This window comes from Mirounga angustirostris, unplaced genomic scaffold, assembly GCF_029215605.1.
Source record: "Mirounga angustirostris isolate CCGP_5_RB_7025 unplaced genomic scaffold, mMirAng1.0.hap1 SCAF_13, whole genome shotgun sequence".
Lineage (NCBI taxonomy): Eukaryota > Metazoa > Chordata > Mammalia > Carnivora > Phocidae > Mirounga > Mirounga angustirostris.
Genome location: NW_026991721.1, coordinates 67,891,429 through 67,906,626, shown reverse-complemented (window position 1 = coordinate 67,906,626; position 15,198 = coordinate 67,891,429). Strand labels below are relative to the sequence as shown.

Below are 15,198 nucleotides of genomic sequence, written 5' to 3'. Positions count from 1 at the left end.
GTCTCTTTTCCATTCAACCCCTGAATTAACCTACTGTCCTTGGTTCTGAGTTTCCTTTGTCTCAGGGCTTAGGGGTGTCACACAGGCATGACTCATGGTCACGGTCACTGTGCCCATGGTCACTGCTGCTGACATTCACACACAGTATATTATAGAACCAGGTAACATTATGGTAAACTGAGAGGTAGAGTTTATTCCTATGTGAAGTGATGCTCTAGTAATAGCTAAGTCTTATTTTTTCTGGTAGTTTTGTTCTGTATAGATGCCACACACACACCGAATTAGTGAATCCTAAACCATTGCTCTCATTTAGGTTCTTGTGAGCCTCTGATCACAATACTTTTATCAACCAATTAATACATAAACTTATGTGTGTTTCTTATTTAATACATGTTGTTGATTCATTTACATTGAACTCTTGGCCAACAGCACTTGTAACTCATGCCTGAATGAAGCTTGTCTAACACAGTGTGTTTTCTATAAGGCACATTGCGGCCACCTTGCACTTAGGAACATTAGACAGGACTTCATTATGTTTTGGGGCCATTTTAAACAGCAAAATCACCAAGGAAAAGCATAAACATGCAAAAAATGTGACACTAGATGAACCAAGAAAAGGACAGCAATATGGGAACTGAAACAAGAAGGCAGAGAGATGCCATGTTTTACATCAGCTGAGCACATGGGCCTCAAGTGATTCCAGTTTTTCATTGTCCTGTGCAGGTCTGCAAATGACTGGGAAAATACAGCAAGTATTGATATGGGGGTTCCAAAAAAACTTAGCAAGTAGGTGACTGGCACATAAGGAATCCATGAATAACAAGGCTATTAATGATCCATGTCTACTTTTCCTGGATATGGCAACTGAGAAGGAAGATTCTGTGCCTTTTTTGTAGTTTCATCTGTATTCTTCCCACTTATTACTGATTTTGAACTAACTTGGAGTGTATTTTCTATAGGTATTTTCTATAGGTGAGAAAAATACTTCTCCATCTTGACCTGCTTCTCTTCTAATCCTTTTCCTTCTTCCACCTCAAAAATAGGGAATTTGATTGGACAGAGTATGGAATTTTTATTGGCTCACATTCATCAGTAGGCATGGTTATTGTGTGTAAAAGATTGTGCATATACTTGTGTTCAGAAAAAAGTTAACATCCAGACCTGTGACTGCTACCCTTCTTAGAAAGGCCTGCTCTCAAGGTTGGCCATTTCCCGGCATCTGGGAACTTAGATTTCAGTAGTGTTGCCACCACCCTAACTGATAAGAGTGGCTCAAGCTGACTAAACTTTTGTGTAAACAACAAGGTTTACACTGAATGCTTGCTTTTCTGCTGGGAGTCAGGAATTTTGATAAGTGTCAGGCACAGAGTGCCATGCCATCAATTCCCAACAAAAATTTTGAGTTTCCAATGAGTTTCCTGTAGACAACACTTCACAAAGTTGTCGCTGATTGTTGCTGGAGAGATTTTCTGTATGTTGTGTTGACTCCACTAGGAGGGACTCCTGGAAGCTTGTGTCTCGTTCCTTCTGGACATCACCCCACACACTGTCTGCATTTACTGATCTTGCCTTGTGTCCTTTTGCTGTAATAAATCTTAGCTGTGAGTACAACTGTAGGCCGAGTCCTGTGAGTCCTCCTAGAGAGTCACCAAACCCATGTCATATTGGGCATCCTGACATAACCTGTGTGCCTCTCAGTATCTTATCTCTCACTCTTCTTCTGTGTGCCGGGGAGGCCAGTGGATGCAGGACCTTAGCCCACACTCTCAGCCCTCTCCTTCATTTCCTCTATTCCATGCATGTGGCTGACTCTGAAAGCAGCCTGTCTGAAAGTTGCTGTCTTCCTTGTTGTGTGTCTTTTCTCCCTTCACTTTCTTTTCTCCATCCGACAGACTAATGGCAGTAAATGCCCTGGATCTGGAGTCATCATTACTAACAGCTGAGGGCGCCATTTGAAACTATTGCTTACATCCTCCGTATCAGCCTCACTTTATCAGAGAACCCCATATTGGGGCTAGACACTGGCCCAGTTACTAATGCCACTTTTTCTCTTCTTTGCATCTTGTTGACCTCATATACAATCCCTGATACACACAAAGTAAGAGTACCTGACACAAAACAGAAGTAGTTGGCAGAGCAGTATTCAAACATTCTTTGATCACTTTTGTTAAAAGTCATGAAGATACCACCCACAATGCTGATAGTCCTCATCTATTTCTATTTTCTACCCATCCTCTTCTCCAACCTGTCTGTTCCCATCTTTTCCTTAGTGGGTTGTGCTGTGAGGATTAGTTGTCTAAGATATGCCTTTTTCTCTTTGTTCTTACCTGCATTCTCCAACCTCTTTTTATCAAATCTCGTAATTACACCCATAACTTACAGAACAGCCTATATTCCCTGGAAAACCGGCCTTGATTCCATCAGCCATTTTTATTACACTTTTGAAAAAGTACCAGAGACCAGTTTTCCCACCATGCTTTGGTTCATTTCATACAGAAGAATCACTGCAGCCGAGATAGCATTTGTCTGGTCAACACATGACACGGTGAGGCCAATTTGATTGCTTATCAGGTGTCACATTTTTAGTGTTATACTTTGTCAAGATGGAGGCTGATGACTTGTTTCAATTGACTTTACAGACTGGTGTCTTTCTGGACCTATAGAATTCCAGAATTGACCATACATCGCAATGATAACAAGTCCTTTTGAGACAAATTCCCTAAATTTTAGAGTCGTACTGCTTAAGTTAAAATCCTGCCTAAGGTTAGCTCTGTTATCTTGGGCAATTTTTTTTTCATTAACTTTTCTCAGCTTTAGTTTTCTTATCTATAGAATGAGAGTTCCATGAATGAATAGATACAAAGTATTTAGGGACACAGAATAAATGCACAATGCTGTTAATAACAATGATGATTTTATTACATAGAGAAAGATGAGTATGGAAGTCTGGAAGCAGGATGGTAGAGCAGACAGGTATGAATCAAAAGTCTAGTTCTGAGACTTTTGGGCAGGTCTCTGTTCCTTGGCTTTCTACCTTATTAAAATTAAGATAATATATCCACTTTCAGGGTTTATATGAAAAGTAGCAATTATATAATAATAGTGCTTAGAATTATGTCTAACATATAATAGACAAATAGGTAACTATTACAAGTGTTACAGAAGAAATTTAGGCCAGCCTGAAGAAATCCGGGAGTAGACTATGGATAATTAGTTACTTTTTCTGTATATTGATCTTATTTATGAAAATGTGTTTTAAGATATTGCTCTGAGGTGATAATATTTCCAGTACAATTTCATAGTTATTTGTCTGCTTGCCTGACACCTCCAGTAATTGTTCATTCCTTTAATGAAGTTCACAGTCTTAGGACCTTAATCATCTTTATATTCTGGTTCCTAGCAAAATATCTGATTCTCACTAGGTTCTCAGTAGCTTCTTGCTAAGTTCAATCTAGTTCTCATTGTGTTGTTATAACCGAGGAGCATAAAAATAGGAAATATTGGATATTGCTAGAGGTACTTCTATGCATAGAAATAATCTTAAAATAGTCCTCAGGAAAGAAAAAATATTATAAAGAAAAACCAACAGGAATCAGTTTATCATTTATATGATCAAAGATTTTTTTTAGCACTTACACATTACTTATTTGACTAGTTAGGGAAAGGTAGAATCAGACTTCAAAACTTGAATATTAATTTTTATATTTCCTCTCTGTTACTTATGAAACCAAGTCCTCTTAATTCTTTTCTTTTTGAAGTTTCTTGCGTCTGTCCTTCTCTTTTCCCATGGCTACCATCCCACCTGTTGATACAACTTCAATACCAGTTCATTAATTCATTGACCAAAATGTAGAGGAGCATTAGAGACTATTCACATTACATAATAGAAATGATTTTTCCATGTATATTTGAGAACATTTTTCATAAAAAGATATCCAATATCCATAGCTCTTGGCCTTCTTTTTTATTTAATATCAATATCTACAGTCAAAATTATTTGAGGCATCAGCTAAGGATGCATCTCAGTGAAAAGTTTCAGAGAATGCTCACCCCAGTGACCTCTAGTCATCCGGGGAGTAGGAGAGCAGGGTTTTCTTTTGCTTTGCTAGAAAAGCTCCATTATTATCAAAGGAAACAAACCGAAAATTCTTACATACTCTTTTCTGTCTTGCATTCAAACCTTGATTCAAGACATACCAGTCATCTGAATAATCAGAAAGATTATTAGCTTAAGTGTCATTACTTCCTTGAACTTTTCTTGATGCTCCCAACAGATGCACACACAAATGCACACAACACACAATCCCATACATATGCCAATAAGCTATACCAATATATATTCGAAAATCCATGAACTTTGGAATCAGATGTAGGTTTGAATCCCAGCTCCACATTAGCAGTATGACCTTGGACATGCCACTTAGTCTTTTGATAGTCTAGCTTCCTTTTCTTTCAATGAGGATAATACTAAACTCACAGAAATTTAGTGACAGTGGAATGAGATCAAATACATAATATGCCCAGATCTTTACATGACTATGATAAAGTCCTCTGTAAATATTAAGTCCACCAAGTCTTTCAACTTCTATAATTCTTCTCCAATGACCCCAAGCCACATCTGTTCTATCTTTATTGTTTGTTCAGTATCTCTTACATATCTTCTTGGACTGCAAACATTGTAAGGGCAGCAATTCTGTCTATTCCGTGTGCCCACAGATCCAAGCCCGAGTATGCTTAATTCCAGCCCATGATTTTATCGATTGTTTCCTACAAAGAATCGTTCTGAACTGAACTATTTTTATAAATTATTCCAGTATTGTCTATCATTAATGGCCTTTTCATCGTGATTTATCATGCTATGGAAGCTCTAATGGGGATGCTCACCATCTGCATCTAAGAACACTGTCTTCTAGAGCCATTAGCAGATTTATCATGCCATTGTGCTTTCAATTCCTGCTGAGGATCTTTCCATGAGCACTTTTCTCTTTTCAGGTTCACTCTTTTCACCAGTTTCTCCATTTTCCTTTACTAGGAGTATTACCTAGTTTCATGCAAGCCTGACCTTTTGCAGAACTATCAGCAGTCCTAAGTGTTTGCAAGTCCTTTATATGCTGAGGTGGGGGCTGCCATGATTTTCTATGTACACATTGTGTTTATTCTGTTTTTAGTTTTCTCTGTTTGCTGAGATCTAACTTTTGTTGATTTCATTTTCGTTCTTCCGTGTAATATTCATCACGTGCTTACAAGAGGTCAGGCATTGAGAATATGGAAATCAACTCCAGCCTTGTCTTCGTTGAGCTATTGCTTTAGGGGAAGAAAATACACTAAACTATATGTACACAAATAGTTATGCAGTGAAAAGCTGTGGTAAATACTATGAAAGAAGAATAAAATACGTGATGAGCAGTTATGAGAGGAAGATCTGTTTTGTGAAAGTGGCATTTGAGATCTAAAGTATGAGTAGGAATTGGGGGCAAGAAGGGAGTGATATCTGGGGTGCTATGATGGCAGAAAGAATCACACATTTAATGAGCTAAAAATCAAGCAAAAGCAAACAAACCACCCTGTGGTGGGAGCACTGTGCATCTAAGAAGCAGAATGGAATGAGATAGGCCTGGAGAGACAGGCAGGCCCCCCACAAGGAAACCTTTGTTGAGGAGACCTGGGATTTAACCAGAGAGGAATATTTACCTTCCACAGTGTTAGAAGCATGGTTAAAAACAGCCACTTAGATTGTTATGGGGATTAGAAAAGGGCAAGTGAAGAAGGTAGAATCCAGCCAAGAGGTTATCGGAGTAGTTCGAGCAACAGATGATGATGGCTTTGACCAGACCTGAAGTAGAGAGTGTACTCTCCCACAGAGGGCAGGTGAGGACAAAGGGATACCTTCTACATGAACAGTATGTTGAAAGTAGAACCAAGAGGAAGGGTAAAAGGGGATGAGATATTAGAAAGGACTTCAGCGGCTAGGGTATATAGGTGCCATTTATTCATGTGTGGCAGTTTGGGGGAGGAACTAATTTTTAGAAAGGTATTAAGAGTTCATTTTAATTTTTTATTTATTTTTTAAAGATTTTATTTATTTGATAGAGAAGGAGGGAGAGAGAGCATGAGCAGGGGGAAGGGGGAGAAGCAGACTCCCGTGCTGAGCAGGAAGCCCGATGTGGGGTTCGATCCCAAGACCCTGAGATCATGACCTGAGCTGAAGGCGCCCCAAGAGTTCATTTTTAAATGTAAGTTTTAATTCCTGAAGGATATTTAAGTAAATTTAAAAAATAAGCAGTTGGATGTATCCATCCAGAAATCTGAAAAGAAACTTGGACTAGAGATATAAGTTTAAGAATCATCAATAGTTGTGGAAATTTGGGAAAAGAAAATTCACAAAGAAAGTAGAATGGGAAGATAAGAGGATCTTAGGGATGCTGTGTTGTGAACAGATTGCTCCTTCAGGACTGAGACACTCATTTCCCCAACTACTGACAGTGTTGGCTACAGATTGTGCAGAGCTGAGTCCCTCACCAGGAACTGGAAGGGAATCTCTTGCTCAAATTTCCACCTCCTCCCCAGGACAGCTCATATACAATGAGTAGACAAGGTGGAAAAACAAAAGTTAAAGATCCTTGCCTTGATGTGGAACCGTTCTAAAGGACTTCAAATAGCTCTAGGATCAGCTGAGATATCAGGGAAACTACATGAAGACATCTGGTGTCAGAAGTCATCTTAAGAAGCAAGCTCTGAAATAGGATCTTGCTGTGGGAAAACCTACCATTTAATTGGCAATCAAGACTCTATCACTAGTCATCTTTGGAGAGCGGATAACTCCTAGCTTGTTGTAGTGATCAGTTGTTTCAAACTTCTCCCGGAATAGGCTAATAGTAGAATGGAATACACCTGTAACTCAAGCATAATTTAGCGGTTTGAGAAGTTCAAGGCAAATGGCTCTTGTTAAGTGCTATTGATATGTTGAAAAAGAGACAATGAAAAACTGGGAGTAATTATTTTAAGGTGGATTGTGAAAGCCAGTGAGCCTACAATTTAAGCTGATAGGTGAAAGCCAGAGAGCCTCCTCGGCAGAATCTAAAGAGGATTTCAGCCCCTGTCACCAGAGGACAGAAACACCAGATGATCACTGTAGGACTTAATAATATGGGAAACTGTGTTTCTATTGAGTTTGAATTTTTTTTTTTTTAAAGATTTTATTTACTTTTTTGACAGAGAGAGACACAGTCAGAGAGGGAACACAAGCAGGGGGAGTGGGAGAGGGAGAAGCAGGCTTCCCGTGGAGCAAGGAGCCCGTTGCGGGACTCAATCCCAGGACCCTGGGATCATGACCTGAGCTGAAGGCAGACGCTTAACCGACTGAGCCACTCAGGCGCCCCGAGTTTGAATTTTTAACCTTATCAATTCTGATACCTAAAGATCAGGACTCTGGTTGGAACTGAGAGGAATCCTGAGTCAAGATGGAGACATTTGTGTTAATGCACTTAGAAATCTTTTTTTTTAATTAATTAATTTATTTTTAGAGAGAGCATGAGCAGGAGGGGCAGAGGGAGATGGAGAGACTCTCAAGCAGGCTCTGCCATGAGGGAAGAGCTGGATATGCGGCTCCATCTCATGACCTTGAGATCACAACCTGAGCCAAAACCAAGAGTCGGATGTTCAACCAACTGTGCCACCCAGGCACCCCAATGAACTTAGAAATCTTGAGCCCTCAGCTTCCCCTTAACCCTCTAGTTTGCAAAAGTGGCCTACTCATCTGTTTTAAAGGTTAGTCCTCTTCTCTTGCTTGAAAATGATACCAACTTTGTTTTGCAAACAACACACACCTCTTCCAGTACCTACCTCTAACTCTCCTCATGGACATCAGACGAATAATTAGGGTCAAGTGACAATATGAAACTGCTTGAGGACATACTAGGTCAGTTAAAAGAAGAAAAAGTATACACACCAAGAAGTTACAGATTTAGCTGATACATACCCAGGAAGGTCTGGGAGAATATATATGAGTTTGAACCCTGAAGAATCTGGTCAAGATAGGAAAAATTTACCAAAAGGGGAGCATCTCCCATGATACAGAATTTAATATTCTTGAAAGAATCCCAGAAGACAGTGCTAACATGATGGGAGGATCACTTTTGGATATTTGAGAAAAAGATGGCCCCCATTAATGAAAGTGAAATGTCAGAACTCCATGGCTGATGGTGGAGGAAGGATCAAAGGGCAGACCAGGATGGATAGAGTGGATAAGACTGGGAAAACCACCTGCTGACTGTTTCATGGTAAGTCTTCAAAAACCTCCATTTACCAAAGTAATTAAGAATTTCTAAGAAGGGCACTGGTATTTTTTGAGAAGCTCACTGGTGTCTGTGTTCTGTAAGTCAGAACTAAGAGTAGGAGATGTAGCTTTAGCACTGATTCCGGTGGGGATCCTAGGATACTAACACTGTACAGCAAAGCAGATGTGGCAGGGAGCACATAACCATCAGATCCAAAGGGTCCGTCACCTATCTCACCACCCAAAAGCAGCCAGCTTGTCCATTTGAAGCTGTGGCCGGAGAATGGCTCAGAATCAGGAGCATCTGGTCTCCTCACCATGTGTGAGAGGTTTTGCTGTGTCAGCTTGGCTATACTGAACTCCTGTACCAGGATTTCTACTATGTTTCTAAATAGAACCACAAGGAACATTCTCTCATAGTGTTGGAAGAAGCATTTTGTCCCATACACACATCTTCAGTATCAACGATCAAGTAGAATGAGTACCATAATGTCATCAGATTTGACAATTTACAGACCATTGGTGATCTCAGTCAGAAGGGTTTCAGTGGAGAGGTGGGAACAGAAGATAGATTGGACTGGGGTAAATGGTAAGTAGGAGGCAAAGACATAGAGACCAAACATTTTTATTTTTATTTTTAATATTATTTATATTTCTTTTTTTTAATTCAGTTAGCCAACATATAGTACATCATTTGTTCCAGATGTAGTGTTCAATGATTCATCAGTTGTGTATAACACCCAGCGCTCATCACGTATTTTTAAAGAGTTCTGTTAAAAAGCTTGACTGGAGACAATAAATAGGGCAAAAGCTGGGGGGAAATGTGATATCAGAGGAGAGCGATTTTGTTTTTAAGGTGAGCATGTGTAGGGTGCCTGGGTGGCTCAGATGGTTAAGCATCTGCCTTCGGCTCAGGTCATGATCCCAGGGTCCTAGGATTGAGCCCCACATCGGGCTCCCTGCTGAGGGAGCCCTCTCCTTCTCCTTCTCCCTCTGCCTGCTGCTCCCCCTGCTTGTACTCTCTCTCTAATAAAAAAAAAAAAGTGAGCATGTGTAAATGCTAAAGTGTCAAGGGTCCTATAGAGTGGGAAGAGTTGAAGACACAGGAAAGGAGGAAAAGCAATGGAGGAAAGGCCCCCAGGAGTTCAGAAGGGTTGGGATATCAAGCTTACAGAGATGGGGCCTTGACAGCAGGAAGGATGCTTAAATGGGAACAGCAGAAAATAAAAATAAGATGAATAAAACAAAAATGTAGGAAATTCGTTGATTTGCTGGCAGAAAAATAAAGGATATCCTATCTGGCAATTTCATAGACCTTATACACAAAATGCAATATTGCAACCTTGTGAATCGTTCCTAATCTACACACACACACACTAATATATGTATATATATTTATATATATATAAAACTGTAACTATCTATACATCTGTATTTCTGTACTGAAAAACTTTATATCTTAATAAACTGGCAAAACAGTAAAATAGCAAGAAAAGGAACTATTGTTACAAATGTTAAGATGGAATTCTCTTTCATGATTTTATACCTAAATTTATTTCTCTTTCTGACTCCAAATTTCTTGATTTGATTTAGGCCAGAAGTCAGTAAACATTTTCAGTAATGGGCCAGGTAGTGAGTATCATAGGCTTTGGTGGGGGCATATGGTTTTGGTTGCAACTCCTCAACTCTGTCATTGTAGTGAAAACAGCCATTGACAGGATGTAACATAAATGAATGGATGTGGCTGTGTTCCAATAAAACTTCACTTACAAAAACAGGTGGCAGGCAGGATTTTGGCCATGGCCCACAGTTTGTTAACACTAGCAATGATTTTGTTGAGATTACCTAACTACCTCATCTAATGGGTGAACTTGATGAGTTCAATTCATTTATAAGTTTCTTGTTGAAATCAGTCAGAGAGATGACTACAGAAGAATGATCAGAGTGATACAATGTATCTGGCTTTAAAGATGAAGGGAGAAGTGGAGTGTAGATGGTCTTGAGAAGCTGAAAAACAGAGGAAATGAAATCTTCTCCAGAGCCTCCACAAAGAACACAGCCTTCCTGGCTCTTTGATTTTAGCTCAGTGAGACCCATGTTGGATTTCTCATCTACTGAATTACAAGATGACAAATTTATATTGTTTATGCCACTGTTTGTGGCAATTTACTACAGTAGCAATAAAAACGAATACAATCAACAACAAAGTTCTCTTTGATTTTGGAGAGAGGTGAAAGAATTTGTCTTTCTGTGTTTTCTCTTTTTCTCTGTACATGGCCCATATGCACAAACACACACACACACACACACTGATATAAACATATCTATGCTTTGAAATTATTCTGCAAGAGTGTTTAAAACTGGTCTGCTAAAGACTGACCAAATTCCAGGCAGAGTACTTGCTCAAAAAGCACTAAAAGTAAAGCATTCAAACTTGTCCTGAGGCTTGGTTTTCAGAGTCTTCCCAGCCTTCCCTACCCGTTCCATGATCTTATCTATCCCCATAGCTGACCCTGACTCTCCGTTGATTCAGACTATTTTGAGGTCTTGTGCTTATTCTACCAAGGATGGATGGATTTTAGTGTTGCTGGGGTTTTTTTTGTTTTTGGTTTCGGCTTTCCCTGCATGATTCTGATAGCTTGAGGCACACACACCTCTATACCTAGCCAAGATGTACATCTTATTTTGAAACCAATTCACATGCATGTTATTCCCCATCTCTCTAAAATTGCTTGAGTCTGAATTTTCTTCTAATTTTTGTGAGAGAAAAAAAATGCCCATTAAATTGATGTTATAATTCTAAAAAGATTTATGAAAAGAAGCAACACTCCAAGTGGCAATTAGGGTCTTCAGTTCCATTCAAAGAGAATTGCAACTCTTCTTCCTTCTTCAAAGTTCTTCACTGCTTCATTTTCTTCTTCATTCCTTTTGATCTCTTATTTTTAGACTTCATCTCTGCATTTTTAAATCCATGCAACCCTTTTCAAAAGCACTGTGGCAATTCATTAAAAAAGCCATAAAATTATTCGTATGCTTTGATCCAGAGATTGAACTCCTGGAAGATAATATAAGAGAAATTAGATGCCAAATATGCCCAGATATTCCATACAGCACTAAACATAATTTAAAAACTAGATAAAACATATAAAATTGTTGAATCATTATATTGTGCACCTGAAACCAATGTAACACTGTGCATTTATACTAGAATTAAAATTTTTAATAAAAAAAAAACTAGATAAAACCTAAATGTCCCATAGCAAGGAATTGGCAAGTTATGGCACATCAATATAATTGAGTAACAAACAACAATGACATTTATAGTTATGAACAAGGAACTGGATTTAGACCTTAGCTAAATTACCTAAGCTACCGAACTGACCTAGGCAAAGTATGTCTCCTGTTTAAGCAATTGTTTCCTCATTTGAAAACACAAATAATACTTATTCCCATACTGACATGAGAAGTAAATGAGTTCACATAATATGAAGTGCTCAACACAGTTCTTGGAACATCATAACTACTCACTAGATTGTAACATCTTTTGTTATTTATTTTTAAATAAGAAATTAGAAATCACTATGATCATGATTGTAAAGCACACAAGAATTGGTACATTAACATGAAGTTATAAGAATAATTTCTTACCTTGCTAATTAGGAAAAGAACTTATGAAACAATTAGATAAACACACGCTATCTATTGTTTTAATAAGGTTTATATTTTAAAGAAATACTCAAATTATTCCCACATAGTTTTAAATAGCTGAAAGATTTGAAAGTCCTTAAGACCTCCAGTAGTTGCCATAGGCAATTTTATATTCAAGATACTGTACAAACTAGGAAATGCTTTTGAAAATAAGCAGCATAAAGTTAAAAAAAAAACCACACACACCTCTTTTTACTTGTATTTCAGCAGCTTTCAGAAGGAGTCTAATCAGAAGGGGAGTGGAACTTTGTTCTACTGACATGCCCTCCAAAATAGCACAGGCTAACAATAGGAGGACCCAATGAGGCCCTTTTTATGATGACAAAGAAAAGCGTTCCTACAAATCAAAGCCCATATAAACAAGGAAAAGCCTATTTAAAAATATCCACCATCAATGCCAGTTGTCAGCCTGCTAGAGACATTGGTTGAAATGACTTGTACCCATCACATACTTATTTCTACAGATGGAGAATTATATATGTGACTTGTTGGAAAGGTTGGTTACTAAAAATGCTCTTTTTAAAAAAAAATAATAAAACACAGAAAGAGAAACAAAAAGAGTGGCAGCTTCTTATTCCTTTCTCTGTAACAAAATGTGCCTTGTAATGTAGCAGTAGAAAAAGAGCAGAGCCAAAGTTAAGCAATTATAAAAGCCACACTCTAAAACAATGCTGCGGAATATAATGTTGGTTAGAATTTAATGAAACTGCCAGGTATCTTCATATATCGGTCAGGTAATTTAGGTACCTTATTGAGAAAACCTTATTGACAATGTGGTGGTGGTTTTATCACAGGTATTGCTGCTATCCAAGTAAATACCTTGAGCCTCTAGAGAAACAACACAATATTCTATCTTGAAATGCAGTGATAAAGGAGGGAATTGTCTTGTGATAAAGAAAAGAATGACTTTCTAAGATCACTGTCAAAAACAATGAAAATTCCTGGGGTGGACTTCTATTTGAGGTGCTTTGTAAAAATGATTAAAAAATACCTCCTGGACTAAAATTTTGCCTTCAAATCAAACCTAGCTAAGTAACTGTATTGTGTGCCGAGATTAGACTAAAGGCAACCAAATGCATTCACTGCTACTGCTTCTTCAGAATCTTCTGGAGACCATTATCCAAATGTCTTTTCCCACTTTTTGTTCTCAGTTTTACTGGTTCCAATTCTCAGCTAAATTGAATCCAGTCCTCAGACGCCATTTTTAATTTATTAAAAATATTTTTTTTCTGGTTATGCACCAAGTTGAGGAGAGAATCCCTTGTATTTGTCCTCGAGTCCCACAAACCCCCACTGTCTAAATAAATATGCTGTTCCCCATCCCTTGTCTGACTTTTCTCCACTAAGCATCTGAAATTAAACAAGCTAGTAAATAAGTCTGACAACTAATGGGAGTTAGAAGATCATATTACTCTATTTAACTGAGTTTATTAACTATTAGTAATCTCTGAGAGTCAAAGGCATTACTTCAATAAAATCGTGAATTTCTATTCTAGATGAAAATTCGCCAAGATCACTTGACCAATGTGTATAATAGGCTAATTCTTGCTCTTCTTTGAAATCCAAACTGGGACTAAGTGAAATGTAATCATTTAAAGTTATGTGATTTTGACTCTCTCATCAGTCTTTTCCAGATAAAGCCATTTTTAAGAGCTCAAATTTTTCAGTCCACTCATTTTTAAATTCATTCATAAATAATCTGAACACTGTGCTTCAGAGCTTAACAGAAATTGTAGAATATTTTAGTTGAAAGGTACTGCACAGGTCAGTAGGTCTCCTTTTAAATACTCTCCCAGTGATATAGAGGTTCAGGTGCCAGACCCACACAGTTTTATGTGAGCCTGGATGAGACAAGTCTGTCTTTAAAGCCTGGCATCAAGAGACAGTGGAAAGACAGTGTTCAGAGATGAGGAAGGAAAGGCAAATCAAGTAGTAAATCTAAAGTTATATGGAAAATGCTGAGCAGACAAATGTTAATTAGCCATAAGAGAAATGAAGAGATGGAGGATACCAGGACAGAGTAAATGAGGTTGGATATCCAGTGAGAGTGGAAATTGGGATCTGGTGAAACATTCTGGAATACTGTGGAAGAATCATAGGGACTTTCTGTAGAACGTGCTTGGTCTTATTTCTAAATGGGGAGTTGTTAAGAGTCCTGAGGAGATTTTAGTATTACTATAGACTTAATACTTAAATTCTCTTTGTAGAATTCAACTTGAATTAGCCATCCAATCTATATGTGAAGAATTATAGTGGCGACCACTTACGATTTTCTAAGGATGCCTCTTTAGGTTTTGGAAAGCTCTGACTATTGGACAGTTTTCCTTTTATTGGACCAAAATGGTCCCCTGTAACTCCCAACAACTGGTCCTTGTCCTTTTTTTTTTTTAGTACTTTATTTTTTTTATTATGTTATGTTAATCACTGTACATTACATCATTAGTTTTTGATGTAGTGCTCCATGATTCATTGTTTGAGTATAACACCCAGTGCTCCATTCATTACGTGCTCTCTTTAATACCCATCACCAGGCTAACCCATCCCCCCACCCCCCTCCCCTCTAGAACCCTCAGTTTGTTTCTCAGAGTCTACAGTCTCTCATGGTTCATCTTCCCCTCCGATTTCCCCCCTTCATTTTACCCTTTCTACCATCTTCTTTTTTTGTAACATATAATGTATTATTTGTTTCAGAGGTACGGGTCTGTGATTCAACAGTCTTACACAATTCACAGTGCTCACCATAGCACATACCCTCCCAAATGTCTATCACCCAGCCACCCCATCCCTCCCACCCCCACCACTCCAGCAACCCTCAGTTTGTTTCCTGAGATTAAGAATTCCTCATATCAGTGAGAACATATGATACATGTCTTTCTCTGATTGACTTATTTCGCTGGTCCTTGTCTTTTATGCTATACATAGCTATAATAGAAATGTAATATCAATTATACTATTCTTAGAATTTCAATGGGAACTAAAAATTCAAGAAGCAAGTTTATCTGCATATCCTAATTTAAGGCTTTAATAGCTAAGAGAAACAAATATGATTTTACTAGAACTGCAAGCAGGCAATTCACATAATCGTTCCCAAACTTCAAATGTTTTGTAGCATTTAAACATTCTCTAATAAAATTCTTCTTAGAAAACCAAAAAAAAAAAAAAAAGCTTTTAATAGGATTATCACTGTTATTAACATATTTAATGAGTACATCTTG

At 38.1% G+C, this 15,198-nt stretch overlaps 1 protein-coding gene across 1 annotated transcript in view; it reads left to right on the top strand.

Moving 5' to 3' along the window:
• Positions 1-15,198, top strand: part of NOX4 (NADPH oxidase 4) — a 362,080-nt gene that overhangs the window by 182,205 nt on the left and 164,677 nt on the right. The gene's annotated exons all lie outside the window — the stretch shown is intronic.